This window comes from Schistocerca americana, chromosome 9 (genome assembly GCF_021461395.2).
Source record: "Schistocerca americana isolate TAMUIC-IGC-003095 chromosome 9, iqSchAmer2.1, whole genome shotgun sequence".
Classification (NCBI taxonomy): domain Eukaryota; kingdom Metazoa; phylum Arthropoda; class Insecta; order Orthoptera; family Acrididae; genus Schistocerca; species Schistocerca americana.
In genome coordinates this window covers 174044078-174070255 of record NC_060127.1, presented here as the reverse complement: position 1 = coordinate 174070255, position 26178 = coordinate 174044078, and the positions used below count along the sequence as shown (strand labels likewise).

At 47.2% G+C, this 26178-nt stretch overlaps 1 protein-coding gene across 1 annotated transcript in view; it reads right to left on the bottom strand.

The window, feature by feature from the left end:
• LOC124550787 (ammonium transporter Rh type A-like) overlaps positions 1 to 26178 on the bottom strand; it is a 192509-nt gene that overhangs the window by 92824 nt on the left and 73507 nt on the right. The window lies entirely within an intron of this gene.

Genomic DNA, 26178 nt, shown 5'->3' with positions numbered 1-26178 from the left:
ATAACACTATACGGCTGAAGAGCATGCTTGTAATAACTAAAAGTTCTTTTGAAGGAATAAAATTTCTGGGAGTGGATTTGTTCCTAGGGGGATGACATAATTTATCACGCTACTTTACTTGATAATGTATTATCTTACCTGATATCGGGACTGAGACTAACAAGTAAAAAGCGCGAATATGTCCAGTGTTTTGATTTAAATGTCTCTGGAACTGCCAGATAAGCCGAAAAGCTAGATCCCTTCTTTTACATCCCTAACTTTGCTCAGGACATATTCGCCTTTTTGTCGTATGACAAATTTTTTATTGTAATTTTAGTATCTATTCAATTTTCGGGTTCGCTAGTCTCTTGCAAACGTCGCAAGCAGCAGGTGAATAGATGGAGAAAGAATATGATGTTGAAAGGGTGATTCAGTATGTAAAGGGAGATGGAAATCTAATAGTCACGGGGGACTGGAAAGCGGTTTCATCGTAAAAAATAGGAGAAGGGGTTACCGAAGAATATGGCCTTGGCGGTAGGAATGAGAGAAGAGAAAGACTGAATGAGTTCTGCAATAAATTTCTTGTGGTAGTAGCGAATATTACGTTCACAAGAAGAGGAAGTATACTTAGGAAAGACCTGAGGAATCGGGAAGATCCCAGCTAGATTACATTATGGTCAGACTTAGATTTCGAAATTAGATATCGGATTTAAGGTGCATCCAGGTGCAGATATACACTCAGATCAAACTTTAATGGGGATGAAGAGTAGACTGAAGTTTGAGAGAGTCGTCCAAAAGAGTGACTGTGGAAGGAGGTGGATATTGAAGTACTAAGGAGAGACAAGTCATGTTTGAAGTTCTTCAAGAATGTCGAGATTGTGATAAGGATCACAAAAGAGAGCAGTTCAGTTCAAGAGAAGCGGATACATCTAAAATGGGCAATCACAGAGAGACAAATGTTGATACAAAGAACACAACTCCAAAGAAACATCATTGGTATAAGTAAGATAACTTCTAAGAAAACTTGAGTAACAGATGAAATACTTGAACTGATCGACGAAATATGGAAGTACATAAATGTTCTAGGAAAGACAGGACTGCAACATAAACTGCTTAGGAATGAAATAGATAGCATGTGCAGGGCAGCCAAGACAGCTACAGAAAATATGTGAAGAAATCGAAAAAAATAATAATCGTCGGGAAGACTGGCTCAGGAAACAGAAAAGTCGAAACAAACTTCGGTTAAATTGAAAGCAAGGGTGGTAATATTAAGAGTGCAAGGGGAATTCCACTGTTATAGGCAAAGAAGAGAGCGGATAGGTGGAAAGAGTACACTGAAGGTCGCTATGAGAGTGAGGAATTGTCTAATGGTGTCATACAAGAAGGAATGGGGTGCAGTATTAGTGCCGGAATTCCAAAGACTTCTTGAAAGAGTAGCCTCAAATAAGGCGGAAGGGATAGATAACATCTCATCGGAGTTTGTAAAATCACTGGGTGAAATGGGAAGCGAACGACAATTCTGTTTGGTGTTAATCTATGAGACTGGTGAGATACCATCAAACTTTCGGGAAAACAGGTAAATGCGAAAACTATCGCACAATCAGCATAACAGATCATGAGTCCACGCTGCTCACAAGAATAACATACAGAAGAACGGAAAAGAAAACTAAAGACGTGTTAGATGACGCTCAATTTAGCTTTACGAATGGTCAGAAGGGAGGTTTACTGCATTGTCCACCAAGCACGCTGTAGCTCTATCACACTGTGGCTGCCACCTAAAAGCACATAATAGACTCCCCACTACATTCTGTATCATGCCACGCCATTAGTTCGGGAGTAAAAGCAATCGGACAAGGTTCAAATGATTCAAATGGCTCTGAGCACTATGGGACTCAACATCTTAGGTCATAAGTCCCCTAGAACTGAGAACTACTTAAACCTAAGTAACCTAAGGACATCACACACACCCATGCCTGAGGCAGGATTCGAACCTGCTACCGTAGCAGCCTCGCGGTTCCGGACTGCACCGCCAGAACCGCACGGTCACTGCGGCCGGCAACAACCGGACAAGGAAATTCGTCGAATTTAAAATATTATTATTGTAAATTGTTGCCGACTCACATGGTAGGCCTTAATAAAAATGATATTTCATTTTATTTTGATTTACAATTAAATGGTTTTGTGAAGTTCTCTTTTTTAACAATATTAATCTTCAGTATAAATTATTTGTTACGTTAATGAACGTTAGACTCGATGAATCTTAAAACATGAGGATATAAGTTGAATAATGGAATAAACTTTTCATATTAATTTCCGCCGCTAGTCAGTTTAAAGCAAAAAATTTTTAGTTATTAATTACAATTGCGGCCCACACACGCGCGAGAGTATTTTTTCTTACCTCCATTAACCATTGCATTGTAGTCGGAATCCTGGCTCTGGCTCTCGGCTGTGATACTGAAAATAAGAATCTTAAAACTACGTATTTTGTGCAACGTCGGGCGGCTGTGGAGGAAAATGAATACTACGTTAATAGCGGGCGAGTTTTTCGCTTCCGCTAAATTTTATAAGATAATATCGCCACGTAATGGCGTCGTTGGCTGCATCGGCCGCTGCGATTGTTGCACTGTATATTACTCGAATGTAGGTTAATTCAAAGGAAGGCGGACATGAAGTCGGGATCACCTTTTACAAATCAAAAGTGCACATTAATATTAAATCAATATATTATTTGCTTAATTAGTACAAATATGCTTACATTTGCTAGCACTCGCAAGATGTCCGTCTACACGCAATTAAGACAAAAGAAGAAGTGAAGACGACTAAAAAATTATCAAAAGAGCTTATCTTGTCGTCTCTTCAGATCATTCTGTTATATTTCTTTGCCCTCGAAACTTACACAGAGAAATTATTATTTTAGGGTACATGAGAAAAATGTATATTATTCAATTTTTAAATTTTTTTAAGCTCGGAACGAACTCTTGCGCCTACATTAAAACATTAACTAAACAGAAAGGAAGCGGTATAATAAAGCAGATGGACGCGGCTAGCTAACTGCAAGAATAAAAAAGGATGAGCCAGCCACTCTGCAACACACTAAAACCTCCAACTTACACGCTTTGGCCAGTCACATCATAAAACTTTAGTGACACACATCTCATCATGAGCTAAAATAGAGGGCACATCCTCGCCGATCGAGCGGATGGACGTGTACGAGTATGGTGACAAGTTTACGAATCCATGGACCCTGCATGTCAGCAGGGGACTGTTTAAGCTGGTGAAGGCTATCTGATGGTGTGGAGCGTGTGCAGTTGGAGTGATATTGGACCCCTGACAACTCTAGATACGACTCTTACAGGTGACATATACGTAAGCATCGTGTCTTATCATCTGCATCCATTCATGTCCATTATGCATTCCGACGGACTTGGGCAACACCAGCAGGACAATGCGACACCCCACACGTCCAGAATTGCTACAGAGTGGCACAAGGAACACTCTCCTGAGTTTAAACACTTCCGCTAGCCACCTAACTCCCCAGACGTGAACATTATTGAGCAAATCTGGGATGCCATGCAACTTGCTGTTCAGAAGAGAACCCCCCCTTCAATGCACTCTTACGGATTTATGGATAGCCCTGCTGGATTCACGGTGTCAGTTGCCTCCAGCATACTGAGACATTAGTCGAGCCTGTGTATTTGTTACGGCTCTTCTGCGCCGTTACGATATCGGTCGTTATTTAATGATTTTACTTACACATGTCACAGCTTTTCGTAGCCACACCCATCCTTAGGGGTGATTGAGGTATATTACCTGCACAGTAGTTTTACACAAATTATTAGACAAATATTGCAAATAATGTGTATAAAAAGTCTGGTTGTAATAACTTCCGAAGTTCCTGACCTATGCTTCTACGCCACCCTCCCCCCACACTTCCCACTGCCATCTTTGTGATTCAGCGTCTTACGAGGAGTTCTGGAAAGAACATACGCACAATGACCTGTGTAAATAGTTAGACATAGATAGATAATGGATACAGATAACTTCAACAAACTACGAAACAGTCGCAAATAAATACATTGTTCCCAGAAGTATAGAATCTGCGGTTTTCTTTTTCTTTCTTTTCAGTTCCAGACTATGATCACAACAGTGGTCGTCACACTATCGTTTTCCGTCATTCATGACCATCTTTAGATCTGTTTGAAATATACTGTATGACAAAGCCAAAGAAGCTAAGTATCATCGAACACAACAGCTTGCAGTGAGCAGTAGTGCCTTCCACATGATGACTACGCCGGTACTTGGACGTAGTTCGTACCACATTTTTACTTCTATTCTGTGATGCCCAGCTGGTTTTGTTTGTATCTCTTGAAAATGCCCCTTTGACTTTTTACATCAGTAATGTTTCAAACAGATCTGAGGATGTGACCATCTGACAGAAACCGATAGTCCGAGGACAAAAACATTTTACGGTCGTAGGTTGGAATAAAGGAAACAAATACTGCAGATAACTTTATCTGTTTGTTTTGTTATAAATGTAGTCATGGATCACAAAAGATTTACTAACCAGCTAATTAATTTACGTCGGTTATGACGTTCTTCAGACCTCTGTCTCTGTCTTAACTCACCGAAATTAATTGCCTGGTTACTAAAATTTTAATAATCCATGACTGGGTTTATAACGAAACAAGTATTTCCTGAATGACTTCGAAACCTTATAGCGAATGTGTCACAACTCTTGAATATGGTGCCAAGTTAGGCGTACGACAGAGTCAGATGGCTTCGTATATTAAAGCATAAAACTGATAAAGAGATTTGAAAATATTCATAGTGAATGGAAATTAATTACCTATTAAATACAACTTTTGCGACCTATGGCTAGATTTTTAACAGAGCAAATATTTCCTCGATTGCTGAAAAACATTATTGCAGGTATGTTGCAAATCTGAAAATAACAACGCAATTTTAATGATAAATAAAGAGGATAAATTCTTGAATACATATATCATACTCTTTCACTTAAAATTAATGATACAAATGATAATATTATGCATCTAGAGTGTATGATTCGTGAGTGTGCTGGAAGCAGATTTTTTTTTTCTTTCCCAATTTCGTTTTTGATATAACCAGTGGCAGTCCTCTATCACCCATAGTAGCTAATTTATTTTTGCAGGACTGTGAAGAAATAGCACTCAGATGTGCAATTTTGGAACCGACAGTGACAGGCTTCTGGAAATCTAGAAATACAGAGTCAATTTGAAATCCCTTGTCAGTAGCACTCAACACTTCGTGTGAGTAAAGAGCCAGTCGTGTTTCACAAGAACGATGTTTTCTAAATTCGCGATGACTGTGTGTCAGTAGACCATTCTCTTTGAGGTAATTCATAATGTTCGAACACAATATGTTTCAAAATCCTGCTGCATATCGATGTTAATGATATGGCCCTGTAATGTAGTGGATTACTCCTACTACCCTTCTTGAATATTGGTGTGACCTGTGCAACTTTCCAGTCTTTGGGTACGGATCTTTCGTCGAGCGAACGGTTGTATGTGATTGCTAAGTATGGAGTTATTGTATCAGCATACTCTGAAAGGAATCTAACTGGTATGCAGTCTGTACTTGCTTTTATTAAGTGATTTAAGTCGGTACAATACTCGGAGGATATTTACTTCTACGTCACTCGTGTTGGCAGCTGTTTTTGATTCGAATTCTGATATTGGCAGCTGTTCTTGATTTGAATTCTGGAATATTTACTTTGTATTCTTTTGTGAAGGCATTTCGGAAGACTGGTAACTCTGTTTACGCAGCACTGTCTTCGGCAGAGAAGGCATCCCGCAGAGAAGCCATTGATTGTGTCTTGCCGCTAGCATACTTCACATACGACCAGAGTCTCTCCGGACTTTCTGCCAGGTTTCGAGACAAAGTTTCGCTGTGGAAACTGTTATAAGCATCTCGCATCAAAGTCCGCGCTAAATTTCGAGCTTCTGTAAATGATAGCCAATGTTGGAGACTTTGTGTGCGTTTAGATTTGTTTCTGCAACAGTGTTCTGACCCGTTTTGTGTACCAAGAAGGATCAGTTCCGTCGTTTGTTAATTTATTTGGTATAAACCTCTTACTTGCCACAGATACTATTTCTTATAATTCATGTCATATCTGGTCTACTGGAAGCAGTGGAGATTGTCTCTCAGGAAGGCGTCAAATGAAGTTTTATAAGCTTTTCTGAATAAGTATTTTTTCGTTAATTTTGGAGGATCTGATAGTTAAAATATTCAGTCCCGCTACGAAAACCCAGTTTTCACTAATTCCTGTATTTGTTTTTATGTTTGTTATCAGCTCAGGATTATTTGTTGCTAGGAGGTCAAGTGTGTTTTCACACCCGTTTATTATTAGCGTGGGCTCATGAACTAACTGCTCAAAATAATTTTCAGAGAATGTATTTAGCACAATTTCGGATGATGTCTTATGCGTATCTCCGAGTTTGAACTTGTATTTTCGCCAACATATCGAGGGTAAATTAATGTCGTCACCAGCTATAACTGTATGAGTCGGGTACGTGTTTGAAATTAAACTCAAGTTTTCTTTGAACCTTTCAGTAATTGTATCATCTGAATTGGGTGGTCGATAAAAGGATCCAATTATTCTTTTATTCTCGTTGCCAAGAATGATCTTTGCCCATACTAACGCACAGGAACTATCTACTTTAATTTCGTGACAAGGTATATACTTCTAACAGTGACAAACACGCCACCGCAAACTGTGTTTAACCTATCCTTTCGGAACACTATTAGATTTTCCTCGAAAATTTCGGCTGACCTTATCTCGGGCTTTAGCCAGCTTTCAGTTCCTACAGCGATTTGAGCATCAGTGCTTTCTATTAGCGGTTGAAGCTCTGGTACCTTACCAACACAGCTACGACTATTTACAACTGTTGTACCGATGGTCCAAATGGCTCTGATCACTATGGGGCTTAACAGCTTTGGTAATCAGTCCCCTAGAACTTAGAACTACTTAAACCTAACTAACCTAAGGACAGCACACAACACCCAGTCATCACGAGGCAGAGAAAAGCCCTGACCCCGCCGGGAATCGAACCCGGGAACCCGGGCGTGGGAAGCGAGAACGCTACCGCACGACCACGAGCTGCGGACTTTGTACCGATGGTTCCTGTATCTACGTTCTTCCTGTGTTCGGCCTGCACCCTTTGAGACTGAAAATCTTTTTGTGTTTTCCCGATACACTCTAACCCAAAAAACTGCCCAGTCCACGCCACACAGCCCCTGCTACCCATGTATCCGCCCCTTGCGTGTAATGGGCTCCTGACCTACTCAGCGGAGCCCGAGACCCAACCACCCCATGGCGCAAGTCGAGGAATCTGCAGCCCACACGATTGCAGAACCGTCTGAGCCTCTGATTCAGACTCTCCACTCGCCTCTGTATCAGAGGTAGGCCTTCGGTCCTGTGGACTATGCTCAAATGGTGAGCTCTGATTTCATCTCGCAAGCAAGACTGGCCTTTATCACTTCTGTTAGCCGCTCGAGACCAGTGAGAATCTCTTCCGATCCAAAGTGACACATCATTGGTACTGACGTTAGCCACCAACTGCAGATGGCTGCACCCTGTGGTCTTCATAGCTTCCGGAAAGACCCGTTCAACGTCTGGAATGACTCCACCCAGTATGCACACGGAGTGCACACTGGCTTTCTTCCTCTTCTTGGCAGCCATGTCCCTAAGGGGCCCCATAGCGCACCTAAAGGTGGAACACCCAACTACCAATAATCCCACCTGTGAGTGTCCGGATCATGCAGGCTGAGAGGTTTCCTCTGAAACAGGATACTGCATTTGGCTGAGTGACAATGTTAGCCACAGATAGCACCTGGAAATTGCTTGTCAGACTTATGAGGGAGGCCTTACATCCAGCCCCCTGGAATGTCCTTCGCCGCCTGCCACGCCCCGAGGCAACCTTCCTCTCAACCAAGGGTGAGGGGTCAACCTGAGTGCGAGCAGTAACTGGGTTGGCCACCGGTGAGGACCGATCAGGTAACTCTAGCGTGCTGGACGCCAGTTGGATCCCCACGGGCGGCCCACAACAGTGATGTCCATCCACTGCAGCTTCAAGCTGTGTAACCGAAGCCATCACAGCCTGGAGCTGAGAGCAAAGTGTAACCAACTCGGCTTGCACCCGCACCCAACAGTCACAGTCCCTATCCATACTAAAGACCTTGGAAAACTCCACTGCTCAGGAAAACGGACTATCGACACATGCTGCGGAACTCTTCTGTAGACCCTGAAGAAGGCACAAGAAATTTGTCTGATAAATTAGATCAATACGTGGAGATTCAAAAACTGAACTACCGAAGCTCTCAGGTGAGACTAAATAATTCGTTCCTGATTTGGAAGTTGTAATCCGTCACAAAATGGGTTTGCTTTCCGACGCAAATGAAAACGCGAGAACTGTGTCTATTAGATATTTAACACACAGAAACTCAAATAATTAAACTGTCAAAGCACACAGACAAAATTATACGATTCGCTCCTAGTTAGGTACCCGCAAAAGTCACAAAGTCTGTTACTTCCCTGTTGCTGCTTCTGTCTCAGCCAAGTGCTGCTTTAGGGCACCATTCGCAAAATGAATCATTGCATGCTTCCAGGGCAGAGAGGGCATTGTAATACTAATAAGTGGGATCGCGCTGCCAAGTTCTTTGTAAATCTGACTCGATTTTGTAATCATCGAAATAACATCACATATCCTCTCACATGGTGTAGTTTCATTTCGTTTCCTCTTCCGCATCTGGGTGCTCCGCTTTCTGTTTTGTCCGGCAGTGTATCTTAAATACATGTGATGTACATGTGTGAAATGCTGAACATGTGACTGCATAGGCAGGAGAAGCAGCGCGCAAAACGCAAAAACATAGTCGTTTATAAATGAAGTCTAGTCTATATGAAATACAAAAAAACGAACTCAAAAATAGAATCTTTTTATCACTAATAAAAGAATACAGTGTTCGTTGTAAGTTGTAATGCGATTATTAAGATCGTGCTATTACCTAATTTTGGCTGTGAACCATTACAAGCCCATTTCCTACTTCATGTGTTACATATTGTGCTCATCATATTCTGGTGTTTTGTTGTGGCATAGAAGAATGTTATGAGCTCAATATGTAATACCTGACGTAGCAAATGTGCTTAACAATCGCTGACGGTCGAAAGTATCAAACAGCACGATTTCAATTAAGTACAGTACAGCCTATAACGGACACTGTATTCTTTTATTAAACATTTAGAGGCAGTGGGTCCCCACTGAAGCAAAATCGTTTTATCTCTACTATCATCTGGCGGGATTATAGCCAAAACAAATGTCTACACTGTCATTAACAGAAAATAAGAAAATAGAAAATTACAAATTACGATACGGTTTCTCTCTATTTTTATTTATGATAGAAGATTTGAAATTTCCTTCATCAGAGTCACCTTCCAGAGATCCAAGGATACATTCAATCCAGATACTCTTCGCTGCAGAACGTTAAGGAGAAGTAACTATTACACCTTCAACGACTTTGGATGAATTACTGTTGGCGATAAACCGTCAAAGGACCAAACGTATTTATAGTATGATATTTCAGGTAATTTATATTTAGAAGCATCAGACGTTACCAGTCCTGCCCCTTCTAATAATTAGTAATTCGACAAAAAATTATAAATTGACTGACTTAAAAAATGGTTCAAATGGCTCTGAGCACTGTGGGACATAACTGCTGAGGTCATCAGTCCCCTAGAACTTAAAACTACTTAAGCCTAACTAACCTAAGGACATCACACACATCGATGCTCGAGGCAGGATTCGAAGCTGCGACCGTAGCGGTCGCGCGGTTCCAAACTGTAGCGCCTAGAACCGCTCGGCCATCTCTGACTTAATAAGAGAGTAGTAGCAGTGATTATAAGATCACACCACTTTTTTCTTCTCCGATTAACTGTGTGAGCTGACAAATACATTGTACCGGGTATCCCAGAAGTCTTTATTTCATTACAAACATTCATGAGGCATAAAATATGATACATATACAAATACTTTTTATCTCGAATTGCATGCGACCTGCCGGCCAGGGTGGCCGAGCGGTTCTAGGCGCTACAGTCTGGAACCGCGAGACCGCTACGGTCGCAGGTTCGAATCCTGCCTCGGACATGGATGTGTGTGATGTCCTTAGGTTAGTTAGCTTTAAGTAGTTCTAAGTTCTAGGGGACTGATGACCACAGAAGTTAAGTCCCATAGTGCTCAGAGCCATTTTTTGCATGCGACCTATTCAAGTTTTGTGTACCTACATACTTGCAGTAACTTTGTTTGTTACTCGGTTCAGTGATGCAACAGTATCGGTATCGGATACCATTTGCAAACAGCAAGTATTTTAACAAGGACAAAGCCCAATTTTTTCTCTGTTATCACAAGACACAGTCACCAAAAAGAGTCGAGAGAAACTTCCAGAGGGCGTACCATGGACAGCCACCAGCTGCAAGATGTGGTATGTGGAGTTTAAGGACACAGGAAGAGCCATTTTAATTTTATTTATTTATTCTTTGAGTCATTATTCTTTTGACTGGTTTGATGCAGCCCGCCACGAATTTCTCTCCCGTGCCAACCTCTTCATCTCAGAGTAGCACTTACAACCTACGTCCTCAATCATTTGCTGGATCTTTTCCAATCCACGATTTGATGGATATTTTCTAATCCCCGTCTTCGCCTACAGTTTTTGCCCTCTACAGTTACCACTAGTACCTATCAGTCTATCTATATTTCAGCATTTGTCTGTAGCACCACATCTCAAATGCTTAGATTCTCTTCTGTTCTGGTTTTACCACAGTCCATTTCTCACTATCATACAATGCTTTGCTCCAGACGTACATTCTCAGAAATTTCTTCCCCAAATTAAGGCCTATGTTTGATACTAGTAACTTCTCTTTGCCATGAATGACCTTTTTACCTATTATAGGCCGCTTTTTTATGTCCTCCTTGCTCTGTACGTCATTGGTTATTTTGCTGCCTAGGTAGAAGAATTCCTTAACTTCATTTACTTCATGACCATTAATCCTGATGTTAACTTCGTTGCTGTTCTCATTTCTGATACTTCTCATTGCATTCGTCATTCTTCGATTTACTCTCAATCCATATTCTCTACTCACTAGAGTGTCCATCTCATTCAGCAGATCGTGTAATTCTACTTCTCTTTCACTTAGGATTGCAATGTCGTCAGCGAATCGTATCATTGATACCCTTCCACATTGAATTTTAACCCCACTCCTGGCACTTTCTTTTATTTCCATTACGGCACCTTCGATGCACACACTGAAAGTAGGGGCGAAAAATTACATCCCTGTCTTACTATCCTTATAATCCGAGCACTCCGTTCTTAGTCGACCACTCTTATTATCACCCCTTGGCTCTTGTACATATTGTGTACTACTCGTCACTCCCTATACCTTACCCCTACTTTTCCTGGAATTTCGAATATCTTGCACCATTTTACGTTTTCTAACGATTTTTCCAGGTCTACGAATCCTATGAATGTGTCTTGATTTTCCTGTAGTCTTGCTTCCATTATCAACCGCAAAGTCAGAACTGCCTGTCTGGTGCCTTATTCTTTCCTAAAGCCAAAGTGATCGTCATCTAGCACATCCCCAATTTTCTTTTCCAGTCTTCTGTGTTTTATTTGTGACAGCAACTTGGATGCGTGAGATGTTAAGCTGATTGTCAGCTCTTGCAGTCTTCGGAATTGTCTGGATGATTTTTGTCCAAAAGTCAGGTGGTATTTTACGAACCAACGTGAATATTCCGTTATCTGCCTAGAACAAAATGGATATTAGCGTTTGGCGTCATTGACCGGGAGGCCCCTTGCGGGGCAGGTCCGGCCGCCTTGGTGCTGCTCTTATCACATTCGACACCTCATTGGGCGACCTGCGCGCCGGATGGGGATGAAATAATGATGAAGACAGCACAACACCCAGTCCCTGAGCGGAGAAAATCCCCGAACCAGCCGGGAATCGAACCCGGGCCCGTAGGACGGCAATCCGTCACGCTGACCACTTTTTTTTTTTTTTTAATCTCGTTTTGTTCACTTTTGTTCGTTGCATCTGATCGGGGTGGACGTCGGAAGACATCCGTTTAAGTTCGTTGATGATCGATTAACTCAGTTTTTTTATTACAGAGGGCACGTAACCCTCTGACCGAACACGCTGAGCTACCGTGCCGGCGGTCACTCAGCTATGGGGGCGGACTGCCAAAACGGATAGGCCTGGACCTAGTGAGCGGAAAATTGAGTCAATGTGAACGCCTTTGTGTGAAGTCCCAAGAATTCAGGCCACAGAGCCTCGCATGAGTTGCAGATTGTGAACACACTAGTGCACCGCATCCTACACAGGTAAGTTCTTTTCTGTGGATACACATCTCCAACCAACGAATTGCAGTGCTTGTTATGACGTTGCTGTTGCCATGCTAGCTGAGGCAGAGGAAGATGACAACCCTCTGAAACGTGTCCTTCTCTCAGAGTAGACCTCATTTCATCTGAATGGTATCGTCGATCGACGCAGTGCTAGGATCTGGTGTCCGAGAATCCCCACGCTGTATCTTCAGTGACAGGAATCGAAGCCGATAAGTACCTTGATATGTTGCAGTTATTTGTCGTGCCAATGAATCAGGACATCCCGGAATTAATTCTCGAACAAGATAGTAGGTCACCTTAATGGGGTGGGGGGGGGGGGGCGGTGTGCCACCTCATTGGGGGCTAGATGTTCGTGCCTATTTGGATACAACATTTCCGGGAAGATGGACTATGCGTGGTGGTCCCATCAAGTGGCCTCTGCGATAATCGGACAGAACACCACTGGATTACTTCCGATGGCGCTATATCAAGGTTTACGAAACACCAGTGAACGACATCGCCGCATTACTGTCGCCATAACATCCATCCCTCAAGAAATCTTCACCAAGGCATTGATGTAATCGGAAGGTCGCCTAAATATGCTTCAGGCAACGAAAGGAGCACACGTCGAAATTTATTATTTGTGCATTTGCACACATAAACTTGGACATGTTACCTGCACTTCAAGATAAAAGACGTATGACTACGTGCCATTTTTTCTGCCTTACTCGTGTTTTTAATCGGGGAAAAATTTCCGAGACTCTCTGAATCTCGCGTGTGAAATGCAGTCTTGAGAAAATGGTGAGAGTCGAACGCGAAAAGCACTCGTAACCCTCCCCCCTTGCCCCTTCCCCGTCAACGGCACACGGACACAGATAGGGGAAGGTGCGCAGGTGGAGGATGCGCCGACAAGGAGACAGAGGCCAGTGAATGATTCCAGTGTGTGGCGTTACTGTGACAGATTGGGCCAGCTTCCGCCAGCAAAATAATACGAGCAGACTCGCCCCCCCCCCCCCCTGCAATTGGAATGACATCACAGCGAATCAAGCGAATCATCCGAGCAGAAGAGTAACGACCTTTATTGTTAGGTCCTTCTGCAAAAAATCACGGTCTGCTTTTCATGCTTCATTGCATGTTCAGACAATTTGTGGGAGTAGTGTGAGGTTGGGACAAATCTACATACGTCTGTACTCCCGGTTTGAAAACAAGTAAAATACACAGCCGAAAAAAATAGCATCACCAAGAAGGAGTTGTGTGTTTCTACATCTGAAAGATGAAATCTATTCACGTTTCCCGCCAGTGGCATAAGAGTGGCGCTGGTGGCGCCACTATGAGGTTACAAATCAGGTTTGCTTCAAATACACGCTGTAACGGTCGTGGGCATTAGCTACCTTCGAGAATGGACGTGGTGAGTTGGTGTTAGTCAGAACACCTTCGAGGCGACAACACTTCACTGAGTTGCAGCGGAGTCGTGTAATAGGACTACGAGAATCTGGATCTACTTTCCGCGATACTGCAGAAAGACTTGGCAGGAATGTAGCCACTGTATTTGATGGCTGCTAGCGGTGGTCAGGGCAACGTACAGTCGCAAGATGACCGGGCTCCACGTGGCCACATGGCACTATAGAAAGTGGACCATCATGTTCGACGTATGGCTCTGCAGCATCGTACTGCATCTGCAGCAGCAATCTCAACGGCAGTTGGCACCGCAGTGACACAACGAGCTGTCACAAACCGGTTACTTCAAGGACACCACTGACCCCAAACCACAGCCATTCGCGACTTCAGTAGCGTCAAGGACCATTGGAAGGCTGGATAGAGGTCTGTTATTTTTTCTGATGAAATCTGGTTCTGGACTCGATGTCAGTGATGGCCGTGTATTGGTTAGAAGGAGGCTAGTTAAGGATCTGCATCCAACCTTCCTGCATGCTACACACGCCGGACTTAAACTTAGAGTTATGGTCTCGGATGCGATTTTGTGTAACTGCAGGTGCCCACTCGTGGTTATCACATGCACCCTGGCTACAAATCTGTACGTCAGTCTAGTGGGTTGACATGTTGTGCTGCCATTCATGAACAGTATTGTGGTAGTGGTTAAGTTCCTATGGGACTAAACTGCTGAGGTCATCAGTCCCTCATCTTACACACTACTTAATCTAACTTAAACTAGATTATGCTAAGCACAACACTCACACGCACGCCCGAGGGAGGACTCGAACCTCCGACCGGCGAAGCCATGCAAACTGCAGCAAGGCGCCCTAGACTGCGCAGCGAACAGTATTCCAGGAGGTGTTTTCCAACAGGATAACACACACATACCGCTCTTCCAATCCATCATGCTCTGTAGACTGCCGACATGTTGCGTTGGCCTGCTCGATCACCAAATCTGTTCCCGATACATCACATATAGAACATTATCTGACGACATCTGCAGCGGCATCCACAAACATCATTAACTGTCCATGTACTGACCGACCAAGTGCAACGGGCATGGAACTCCATCCCACAAACTGACAACCGGCACTGATGCTGCCATGCACACACGTTTGCATTCTTGCATTCAACATTCTGGCGGCTACACCGGTTATTACACTACCGGCATTTCACATTTGCCATGGTTTACCTTGCTCTAAATGTGTTACCTTAAATTTATTACCTTAAATACACTCCTGCAAATTGAAATAAGAACACCGTGAATTCATTGTCCCAGGAAGGGGAAACTTTATTGACACATTCCTGGGGTCAGATACATCACATGATCACACTGACAGAACTACAGGCACATAGACACAGGCAACAGAGCATGCACAATGTCGGCACTAGTACAGTATATATCCACCTTTCGCAGCAATGCAGGCTGCTATTCTCACATGGAGACGATCGTAGAGATGCTGGCTGTAGTCCTGTGGAACGGCTTGACATGCCATTTCCACCTGGCCCCTCAGTTGGACCAGCGTTCGTGCTGGACGTGCAGACCGCGTGAGACGACGCTTCATCCAGTCCCAAACATGCTCAATGGGGGACAGATCCGGAGATCTTGCTGGCCAGGGTAGTTGACTTACACCTTCTAGAGCACGTTGGGTGGCACGGGATACATGCGGACGTGCATTGTCCTGTTGGAACAGCAAGTTCCCTTGCCGGTCTAGGAATGGTAGAACGATGGGTTCGATGACGGTTTGGATGTACCGTGCACTATTCAGTGTCCCCTCGACGATCACCAGTGGTGTACGGCCAGTGTAGGAGATCGCTCCCCACACCATGATGCCGGGTGTTGGCCCTGTGTGCCTCGGTCGTATGCAGTCCTGATTGTGGCGCTCACCTGCACGGCGCCAAACACGCATACGACCATCATTGGCACCAAGGCAGAAGCGACTCTCATCGCTGAAGACGACACGTCTCCATTCGTCCCTCCATTCACGCCTGTCGCGACACCACTGGAGGCGGGCTGCACGATGTTGGGGCGTGAGCGGAAGACGGCCTAACGGTGTGCGGGACCGTAGCCCAGCTTCATGGAGACGGTTGCGAATGGTCCTCGCCGATACCCCAGGAGCAACAGTGTCCATAATTTGCTGGGAAGTGGCGGTGCGGTCCCCTACGGCACTGCGTAGGACCCTACGGTCTTGGCGTGCATCCGTGCATCGCTGCGGTCCGGTCCCAGGTCGACGGGCACGTGCACCTTCCGCCGACCACTGGCGACAACATCGATGTACTGTGGAGACCTCACGCCCCACGTGTTGAGCAATTCGTCGGTACGTCCACCCGGCCTCCCGCATGCCCACTATACGCCCTCGCTCAAAGTCCGTCAACTGCACATACGGTTCACGTCCACGCTGTCGCGGCATGCTACCAGTGTTAAAGACTGCGATGGAGCTCCGTATGCCACGGCAAACTGGCTGACACTGACGGCGGCGGTGCACAAATGCTGCGCAGCTAGCGCCATTCGACGGCCAACACCGCGGTTCCTGGTGTGTCCGCTGTGCCGTGCGTGTGATCATTGCTTGTACAGCCCTCTCGCAGTGTCCGGAGCAAGTATGGTGGGTCTGACACACCGGTGTCAATGTGTTCTGTTTTCCATTTCCAGGAGTGTATATTACCTAGACAAATGTATTCCTGTAATTTCATTACCCTACATTAATTATTTTTTGCTGTTGCGATTTTTTTTCCATCAGTATATTCCGATGGGCTTCCTGTGTTTCGTCTTCATCACCAGGTGTAGAGGGGAAAGTCCGGCGCCACGACAATGGCATGGGACGAATTCCGCCACCAAAGACAGAAACAAATTTAATGAGAACTCTTGAAAAACAGTGGGACATTTTTCAGTATTTTTCCACGTAAAGCGATCCGCCAGTGGCTGACAAAGGAAAATGCGCTCATGATGGAGACCCAAGGCCCAGAACTCTTAGAAACAGAGGAGGTTGACAGATAGTGGCTTGGAGTCCGTCCTTTATGCAAATCATGGTTGGGGTAAAATTGCAAACTAACAAAAATTATATGGGTGTAAGCTACGAAGAATCTTGCCATTTGCAGACAAGGTGTTTTAGTCGGAAATCCCGCACAGAGCAGACGCTGGGAGTGCGGTGTTCACTTCACTTTCTGATACAGGCTAGGCAGAATCCATTTCATTTTCTTCTTGATATGGTACGACAGTCTCGGCCTTTGGGACAGAGAGAAGCGGACGTGATATCTGCAGGTAGACTGGTAACAGTCCGAACTCTGGTAACCTCCAACGACACGCGTGCAGTCATCGCGTCTGCTCAGAGTTACGATAAGATCGTACAGCAGTTTCGGTGGACTAGGCCGCAACAATGTTAGACTCACGCAAATTCACAGAGGTTCACCCCAACTGAATTCACAGGCATAGTGCATGTGTAGTTTCTGTTCTTTCTTTCGATCATGCAATCAATGTACTCATACGGCTCCTTTCTGTGTAATGAATATATTAGGAAATGTTTTTGTCATGGTCATATATACCCTCATCAGATAGCCTTGCCAGACAGTGTTATTTCTGTTTCAATCGATTTCATGTATCATTTAAATGTCCTTCAAGTGTGCGTAATTAAATGTTGCAAAGTTTTGTTCTAACCTGTGCATGCTCATTAACTTTAACATTATTGGGTTTACCTGGTCCATTTATTTAATTTCGTAAGTAGTACGTCCTTCTCATGTGATCAATCAGTAAAATACTTATGGAAATTTCAGTATTTGGAACTCAATCCTAGGGACTCTTTGCTATCAAACTACGTGAAAATTAATTCCCTTCCTTGGCTACATTAGACACTCAGATTTCAAGAAGCGATCTGCCTCTCAGTATATCCTATTGATGTACACCTGGTACAGTCACACACGGCATTTTGCAATCTAAACTGATTACACAAACACAACTTAGAAGTTTATGTAAGTCAGCAGGCTTTCGTGGCCATTGTCACTTAAGTTAAATCTTCTGGGTGATTAGGCCGCATCATGTTTCTTCTAAAGTGTTCGACGTTTCGACCCCTCTGCTGGGATCTTCCTCAGGATCTTTTGGTGTCCACTACTGAGTTCTAGTAGTAGTGGACAGCAAAAGATCCTGAGGAAGATCCCAGCAGAGGGGTCGAAACGTCGAACATTTTAGAAGAAACATGACGTGGCCTAATAACCCGGAAGATTTTAACTTCAGCAACTTCAGTCACAACCTAGAAGGCCACCTGAACAAAGTTATTCTGCATGCCTGTGTGAGCTTTGACTTAAATGATTCCTTAACATGAACCAATATAACAAAAATTTATTGCTTCCGTTGGTAGATATATTCCAGAATGAGAAGCACACCTCAGGCATTGCAACACATATACAGGATGAATCAGCTGACATTTGCACCACAAATATTGCGGAAATGGAAAGTGATGATTGCTGTGGCCTTTTCCACCAGACCTCACGGCGCCTAGAGCATCAGCAACCAAACTGACAGCCTGCAGCCGCGGGTTGCCCGCTTCGCAGGCACACCGAAGTACTACACAACCGACAGGCAATATTGATGAATGGCCACAACAACAACAACAACAACAACAACACAGCAAAGACACCAGGGGCCACTATCGGCCCACATAAACGTAAGGAAGAGCTCGCTGCAGATCCCGGAACTATTTTCACACGTCAAACCACGTGATGGAAAATAGTTCCGAGGTACTCATCCGCCGAAGCACTATAAAGGTCGGCGCTCGGCCGCACATCGGCATCTCCGGCGGTACACCGAAAGGTTGCCGCCCTTCGATAGTGCAATTCCAGCGCTTATCGAAGTGCTAGGTGTTCCAGGTGCCAGCCAGCCAGCCAGCCAGCCAGCCAGCCCAGCAGAGCCGCCGCGGTCCAGCAGCAGCAGCAGCAGCAGCCGACCCGTTCCCGGTCCCGGCCTGCAGCAGCGAACCCACCGGCAGCCAGCCAGCCAGCCAGCCAGCCAGCCAGCCAGCCAGCCAGCCAGCCAGTCCTCCTCCTGTGGCAGCAGCAGCAGCTGTCCGGCCCCGTCCGCGGCAGCAGCAGCTGCGGCGTTCCTGCCGCCCGCCGTCGCCGTCGCCGTCGGACCCTGGTCGTCCGATCCTGGTCTTCGTTCGTCTGCGTCTGCGTCTGCGTCTTCGTCTGTTCCCAGTTTGTGTCCTTTCCTTTTCGTGCTGTGCGTTTTTTCTCCCAGTCGTCATGTCCGCCCCCACCACCACCGCCACCACTACCACCACCGCCATCGTCTATACCTCACCTTCCGCCGCCTCCACTACTATAACTTGGTGTGCCCAGTCACACCCCACTCCTTCCATCCCATCTCTCCTCACTCTCCCTTCGCCCACGCTGTTTGTCGCCCCCTCTCCCCCTTCGTCCTCTCGCTCCTCTCGTTCTGACCCTGTCCCCCCACTCCCCCAGCCTGTCACTGCAGCTCCGGCTAGGGTGGTGGCCCGTCGGGCCAAAGTCCACGCCCAGCTCTCGCCGTCGCTTTCGCCATCACTGCCACCACCGTCATCATCGTCGCCATCACCATCGCCTTCGCCTTCGCCTTCACCATCTCCGGCGCCGACTGCTGCGTCCACGCCGGGACCTGTCCCTTCCCACCACCTCCCCATCGCTCCTGTCCCTCATGTCACCACCCACCCTTCTGCCGCCGTCAAACGCCCTAGTGGCACCCCCACCTCCTCCGCTCCCAAAAAGGCCCCGCCCCGACCTCCATCCCCCCACCAGGGTGCCATGGATGTCTCCCCGCCTGGCCCTGCTCCCACCTCCTCCTCCTCCTCCTCCCCCCCCAGTTTATTCAAATATCTCCTGTCCCATCCCGATCCTTCCTTTCTTGAGGCCCGGAACCTCTCCTTCCTCCTCCGCCACCATTTCCCTGGTGCCCCCATCTCTCTCCTTACTCCCAGACGGGATTCTGTTCTCATCTCCTCCCCCAGCCCAACCCTCCATACTGACATCCTCTCCCGTCTCCCCATCACCCGTTTTGGTCCCAACGCCTCCCTTACCCCTGCTCCTTCTCCATCTCCTACCCGCCAGCCCCAACCCCCGCGTCGCCCGCTGACCCTCACCGCCGTGATCACGCGGCTCAGTCCATCGATCACGGAGGAGGAGGTGTTGGCGGAGCTCAAGGCCCATCCCACGCTGGAGGTGCGGGCGGTCTGCCGCATTTTCAACTCGGGCGGCCCCACCCGCCTTATGCGAGTTTTCTCTGAGGACGCCCCCTCCATTGACCGTCTCCTGAAGGAGGGTGCCCTCCTCTTCCACCAGCGGTACAAGGTCGACCCCTCCCGTTCCCCTCCTCAATCCCTGCGCTGCCAGAGGTGTCTGCACTATAATGCGCACCCCACAGCTGAGTGCCGCGAGGCCCCCACCTGCCCGCATTGTCGGCAAGCGCACTTCCTCCGGCAGTGCCCTAACCTCCAATCCCCTCCCTCCTGTAATACCTGCAGTCTCCCTCATCCCACCTACTCCCAAAAGTGTAAAGCCCGACCCCCTCCAACCACTCCTGAACTCACCGTACCTGTCCGTCCTCTGGACGCCCCCACCCCTCCTGGCAATTCCCTTCGTCCCCCACCCACCACTGAGGACATCATCAGGTTCCTCACCATCATCCTCCAGAATGTTCATCCCTTTCAGCGCCCCCACACCCTCCAACAGATCTCCCTCGCCGCCCGTTCCATTTTTCACCTTAAAATGTACGCCACCTATTCCAACAACCAGGCCCATTTCACCTCGTCTAAATCCCTGTCATGGCGCAACAGCACCGTATCCTTTTCAACAACATCCGCTCCCTTCCCGCCAACAAGAACCTCTTCCTGCACACCCTTGCTACCCACCGTGTGGATGCCTTCCTCCTCAATGAAACTTTCCTCCAACCCCACCACTCCATCCACACCTCCCCCTATCTCCTCCACCGCTCCGATAATCCCCTCCCATTTGCGCGTGGCGGAGTGGCCATTGGTCACCACTGCCAGATCCCCGTTCGGCTCCAACCTCTCCTTCCCGACCCCACCGAACACCTGAGCCTTAGTCTCTTCTTCCCCAGCCTTACCATTACCTGTGCCACCATCTATGTCCGCCCCAACGCCCCTCTTCCTTTCGACTTCCTCTCCCACATCGACCGTACCTTCTCTTCCTACGTGATCGCCGCCGACCTCAACATCCATAGTCGCTCCGCTGCCCAGTTACGGCGGTGGCATCGGTTCCTCTCCTCCCTTCAAGGCGACCTCATCCCCATCCCCCAGCACACCCAACCCGAATCCAACTCCACTCCCGATGTTCTTCTCTCCTCCCCCAACCTCCTTGGTCGCATTACGGTGGATGTCCTGGAGCCTATTGGTAGCGACCATCTCCCTGTCCTCCTCACCGTTTCAGACGGTCGTCGCCCCCGCCCTGACCCTCGTAATGACCCTCCCCCTAAGTACGTCCATGACTATTCCCGTGCCAACTGGAATGCCTACCGGGATACCCTCTCCACCCAGGTCGATAGCCACCCTCTCACCTATCACCTTCCCGATGATGTCACCCGTGCCGCCTCCTTTCTCCAGCAGACCTTGTCTGAGGCCATGGAGGCCCACGTCCCTACTGTTGCCATCCACCCCCACCGTCCTACCTTACCCCCACAGGCCGTCCTCCTCCTCCGTGAATCCCGTCGTCTCTACCGTGCCTTCCTCCGCACGCGTGACCCGGACACACTACGACGCCACCGGCAACTCCAGCGACACATTCGTAATTTGCTCGCGGCTAAGAAACGCCGAGACTGGCGACAGACATGCACCCGTTTAAATGCTACCCTCCCTATAAACTCGTCCAAGTTCTGGTCCGCCTTCTGTCGCCTTACCGGAACTAAGCCCTCCCCCTACTATCCTCTTCTCCATGATGATCACCCCTTCCCTGACGCCCTTAGTAAGGCTAACCACTTTGCCTCCTACCCGTCCGATGTGTTTTCCATCCCTGATGATCCCCAGTTCGACTACTCCCTCTTCCCGGATATCCGCGATCGAACTGACACCTCTGTCCCCCCCCTCGCTCCTGGTTTCCAGTACTTGGACAACATTGCACACACGGACCTCAATACTCCTATCACTACACAGGATCTGATTGCTACACTCCGCACAAAACGCAACACCGCTCCTGGTCACGATCGTGTCACCTACCGTCACCTTCGTGAAGCTCCTGTCTCTTTTCTCTCCACCCTGGCCAGGCTCTACAATGTAGTCCTGTCCACCGGTTACTACCCCGACCTGTGGAAAACCTCTCGTATCCTCATGTTCCTTAAACCTGGCAAACCGCCGTCCGCCGTCTCCTCCTACCGTCCCATCAGCCTTACCTTGGTCTTCAGCAAGGTCCTGGAATCTATCCTCACCCGCCGCATCCACCAGCATCTCCGCCAGCACCGCCTTCTTCCCGTTGCCCAGTGTGGCTTTCGGCCGTCCTTCTCTTCCGACGATCTTCTCCTTCATCTCACTCATCTCCTTTCCGAACAGCTCAATTCCCGTCGCTCCGCAATCTTCCTCTCTCTTGACCTCGAACGCGCTTATGACCTTCGCCCTTCCCATTAACTACGTCCGTCTGATCGGTTCCTTTCTCTCCCGCCGTCCTTCCTATGTCACCATCCATAACACCGATTCCTACACCTTTTTCCCCTCCGCCGGTGTGCCCCAAGGCTCCGTCCTCTCCCCCCTTCTGTACCTGTTGTACACGGCGGACATGCCACCGCCGTCACCCCCCATCCACCTTCTCCAGTTTGCCGATGACACCGCCTTCCTTGCCCTTGCCCCCACCCTGCAACGCTCTCAACGCCTTCTCCAATCCCATCTTGACCGATTCACCGCTTGGTGCAACCAGTGGTTGCTCAAGGTCAATCCTTCCAAAACCCAGGCGATCATTGTAGGCAAAACCACCCCTTCCTTCCGCCTCCTTGATTTCTATCTCACCGTCTATGGCCGTCCCATCGCTCTCACTCCCGCCCTTAAGTACCTTGGCGTCACCCTCGACCGCCGCCTCTCCTGGACTCCCCATCTCCAGACAATCCAAGCCAAGGCACGTTCCCGCCTCCGTCTCCTCAAGCTCCTTTCCGGCCGCACGTGGGGTCTGGACCCCTCCACCATCCTCCACACCTACCAACTTTGATCCTCCCACCCTCCTCCTGTACTTACTCCTCTGGGCACCCTCCCTCCCTTCTCTCCCTTTTCCCTCCCTCCTCCTTTTCTCGTCCCTCGTCCCCCGGGCCTCCCCTCCCCTATCCCTATCTTCCTGTCCCCGTCTCCTAAGCCGTGGCATCCTCTTTTCCTCCCTCCTCCCCCTCCTCACCCCTGTGCCCCTCTTGGCAGGTCCCCGGACTCGCACACGCTCAGTGGACATTCGCGCGCCGGAGATCACCGCCATCAGTGTATCGTGTGTGCCGTCTTGTTTAGTGTTCAGTTTCGCCGTCACGCTCCATTGTTCACCAGTGCCATCGTCTTCTTCAGTGTTTGTGCGTCGGGTCTCCAGTTCATAGTGTGGATTGTCATCAAGTGTGAACGGCTTCTTGTGCTTTTATGTTCTTGTGTCTCCTGTTTTTTCCCGCCGTTTTTCTAAGTAATGTCTCTTCTTTGTTTATCTCCATGTACTATCTTCGGCTGAAGAGCGGCGTATTGTGCTGCTGCCAGCCTTACCTGGTTGATCAGGTGTCAAAATTACAATAAAGTAAAAAAAAAAAAAAAAAAAAAAACCCGCACATCGGCAGTTCATCAACCGCCAGCATACGTGGATAGCTGCCGCCCCGGCAGCCCAGCTTGGATCTTCTCGCTGATCTCTGGATTAGGCTTGGTATATCGGAAAAGTCTCTGGCGGAAGCTAGTGGGAAATTATTTCAGTTGTTTTCTTTGTTATTCTTGTGTGTAGTTGTGATTCGAAGACGGATCACTGTTTTGTGTTTGTGTTATGCTTGGAGAATTTGTTTTGGTTAATTGAACAGTCCAATAAATTGTTTTCGGGCTTTGATCGTTAGTTTCTTCTGCTTACGCAGACATATCAATGATGATGATGATTGGTTTGAGGGGCGCTTAACTGCTCGGTCATCAGCGCTGTATAAAGTCCCAATTTCTACGCAGTCCAGTTTTTTTCCACAGTCCGATCGAGCCACTGTCACAAATGAGGATGATGATGCAATCATGTGGACAACACAAACACCCAGTTCCCAGGCAGAGAACATTCCCAACCCGGCAGGGAATCTAGCCCGGGACCCTGTGATCCAGAGGTAGCAAAGCTAACCACTAGACCACGAGGTGCGGTTTTCATATGTGGATTAGGAGTCAGGGGTTCGTATTGCTAGTCAATCAACAGACTGTAATAACATTTAGAAAGTTTATTTTTTGCAAAAACATACTTTTTTGAATGACACTATACCTACTGACAATAAAAAACTAAAAGCAGGGTAAATTAAACTATCAGAGGCGTTGTTCCAGGATTCTAGAGCGGGTCATTTACGATATATCGTATTTTGAAAAGTTCCCACACCGACACTTGTTCAATACCTGGGGAACCACACACTAAAAAACAATACAAGTGCACACAGTAGTTAAGTGGATTCTGGCCAGCAAAGAGACAACTGAGCCTTACGGATTGTGTTAAAAATGACCAACGGCAGTGGCAGTAGACGCTTCTCGTCTGGTATGGAACGACTGTTGAACACGTGCTAGCGTTTAAGCGGAGATGTCCAGGCAGGCTGCAGTAATGCGTTGCTGCATATGTTCGGGTGAGCGGGTGATGTTGATATGTCCTTGTAGACAGCGTCTTTCAGTTTTCCCCACAGAAGAATGTCTTGACGTGTCAAATGCAGGGAATGGGCCGGCCAAGTTACAGCTCCTCTTTGTTCAGTCCAACGGTTTGGAAACCATTCGTGAAGACATGCTGGACAGCCATGATTTTGGTAACAGTTTCTTCCCCAGTCTGCAAAGGAACGTCTTGTAGTCCATGGAAGACGGTCTGTTAGGAGACCGCAATACTTGTGTGCGTCCAGTGAAACCCTGGCCTGTGAGCTGATGGTTCACTATCCCACACCACACGTGTACACTCTGTGGACGCTGGAGATTCACCTGACGAAGCCAGCGGGTATTGTCAACAAACCAACAGTACATGTTTCACCGGTTTACCTCGCCCTGATTAGTAAATGTGGTTTCATGACTAAACAAGATACACGATACATGTGGAGGATCCTGCCTTAATGCCCATGTACAGAAGTTGACACGATTCACGTAATTGGTGTCATGCAGCTCTTGATGGAGAGAGATGTAATAGGAATGAAACCTTTGTCGATGGAGAATGTGAAAGACACTTGCCTGACTCATGCCACTTCCTCAAGCGATTGCGCGGGATCTAATACTCGGATCTACTGCGACAGCAACAAGAATATTAATTTCCGCCTCTTATGTCGTCACTTGTTTCCTTCTGTTACGTTGTCTATGTGCTACACTACCACTTTCGAGTAACTGGTTGAAGAGGTTGATAAATAACTGCCGAGATGGTTGACGTCTGTTGGGATATCTTGCCGCATACACCGTACATGAACGAACTGCACTCTTGCTACATTCCCCTTACACGAGCACGTACTTAGAAACTACGCAGATTGAGTGGTAGAAACAAGTGTTGGTGTAGAAACTTTGCAAAATGCCGTATCTCTTAAACGACACGCAGTAGAATCCTGCCACAAACACCACTGACATTCTTATTTGCCCTATTTCTAGTTTGTTAATACCAACAGGTATTGTTCCATTTAAAAAAGTATGTTTGCACAAACAATGTTCTGTAATGTTGTTACGTTCTGTTTACTGGCTAACAAAAATTACTCTGAGCACTATGGGACTTAACTTCTGAGGTCATCAATCCCCTAGAACGTACAACTACTTAAACCTAACTAACCTAGGGACATCACACACAGCCATACCCGAGGCAGGATTCGAACCTGCAACCTTACTGGATAACAATACGAGCCCCTGACCACCAGTCCATTCTGTGAAAACCGCACATCAATATTTGCGGTGCAAGTTTTACGTGATTCATCCAGTATATTCTTCTCATGCACTCGGGTAAAATGATGATGATGTTTGGTTTGTGGGGCGCTCAACTGCACGGTAATCAGCGACCGTACAAAAACCCAATCTGTACACAGTCCAACCTAGCCAAGTTCACTCTGGCAAAGAAAATTCCGAACCTGGCCAGAAATCGAACCCGGGACACCGTGATCCAGAGGTAGCAGCGGTAACCACTAGACCGCGAGATGCGGACGCTCGGGTAGAACTGACTGTGTTGCTGCATACTTAGCCGCTACGTCGCAGACAGGGCCTC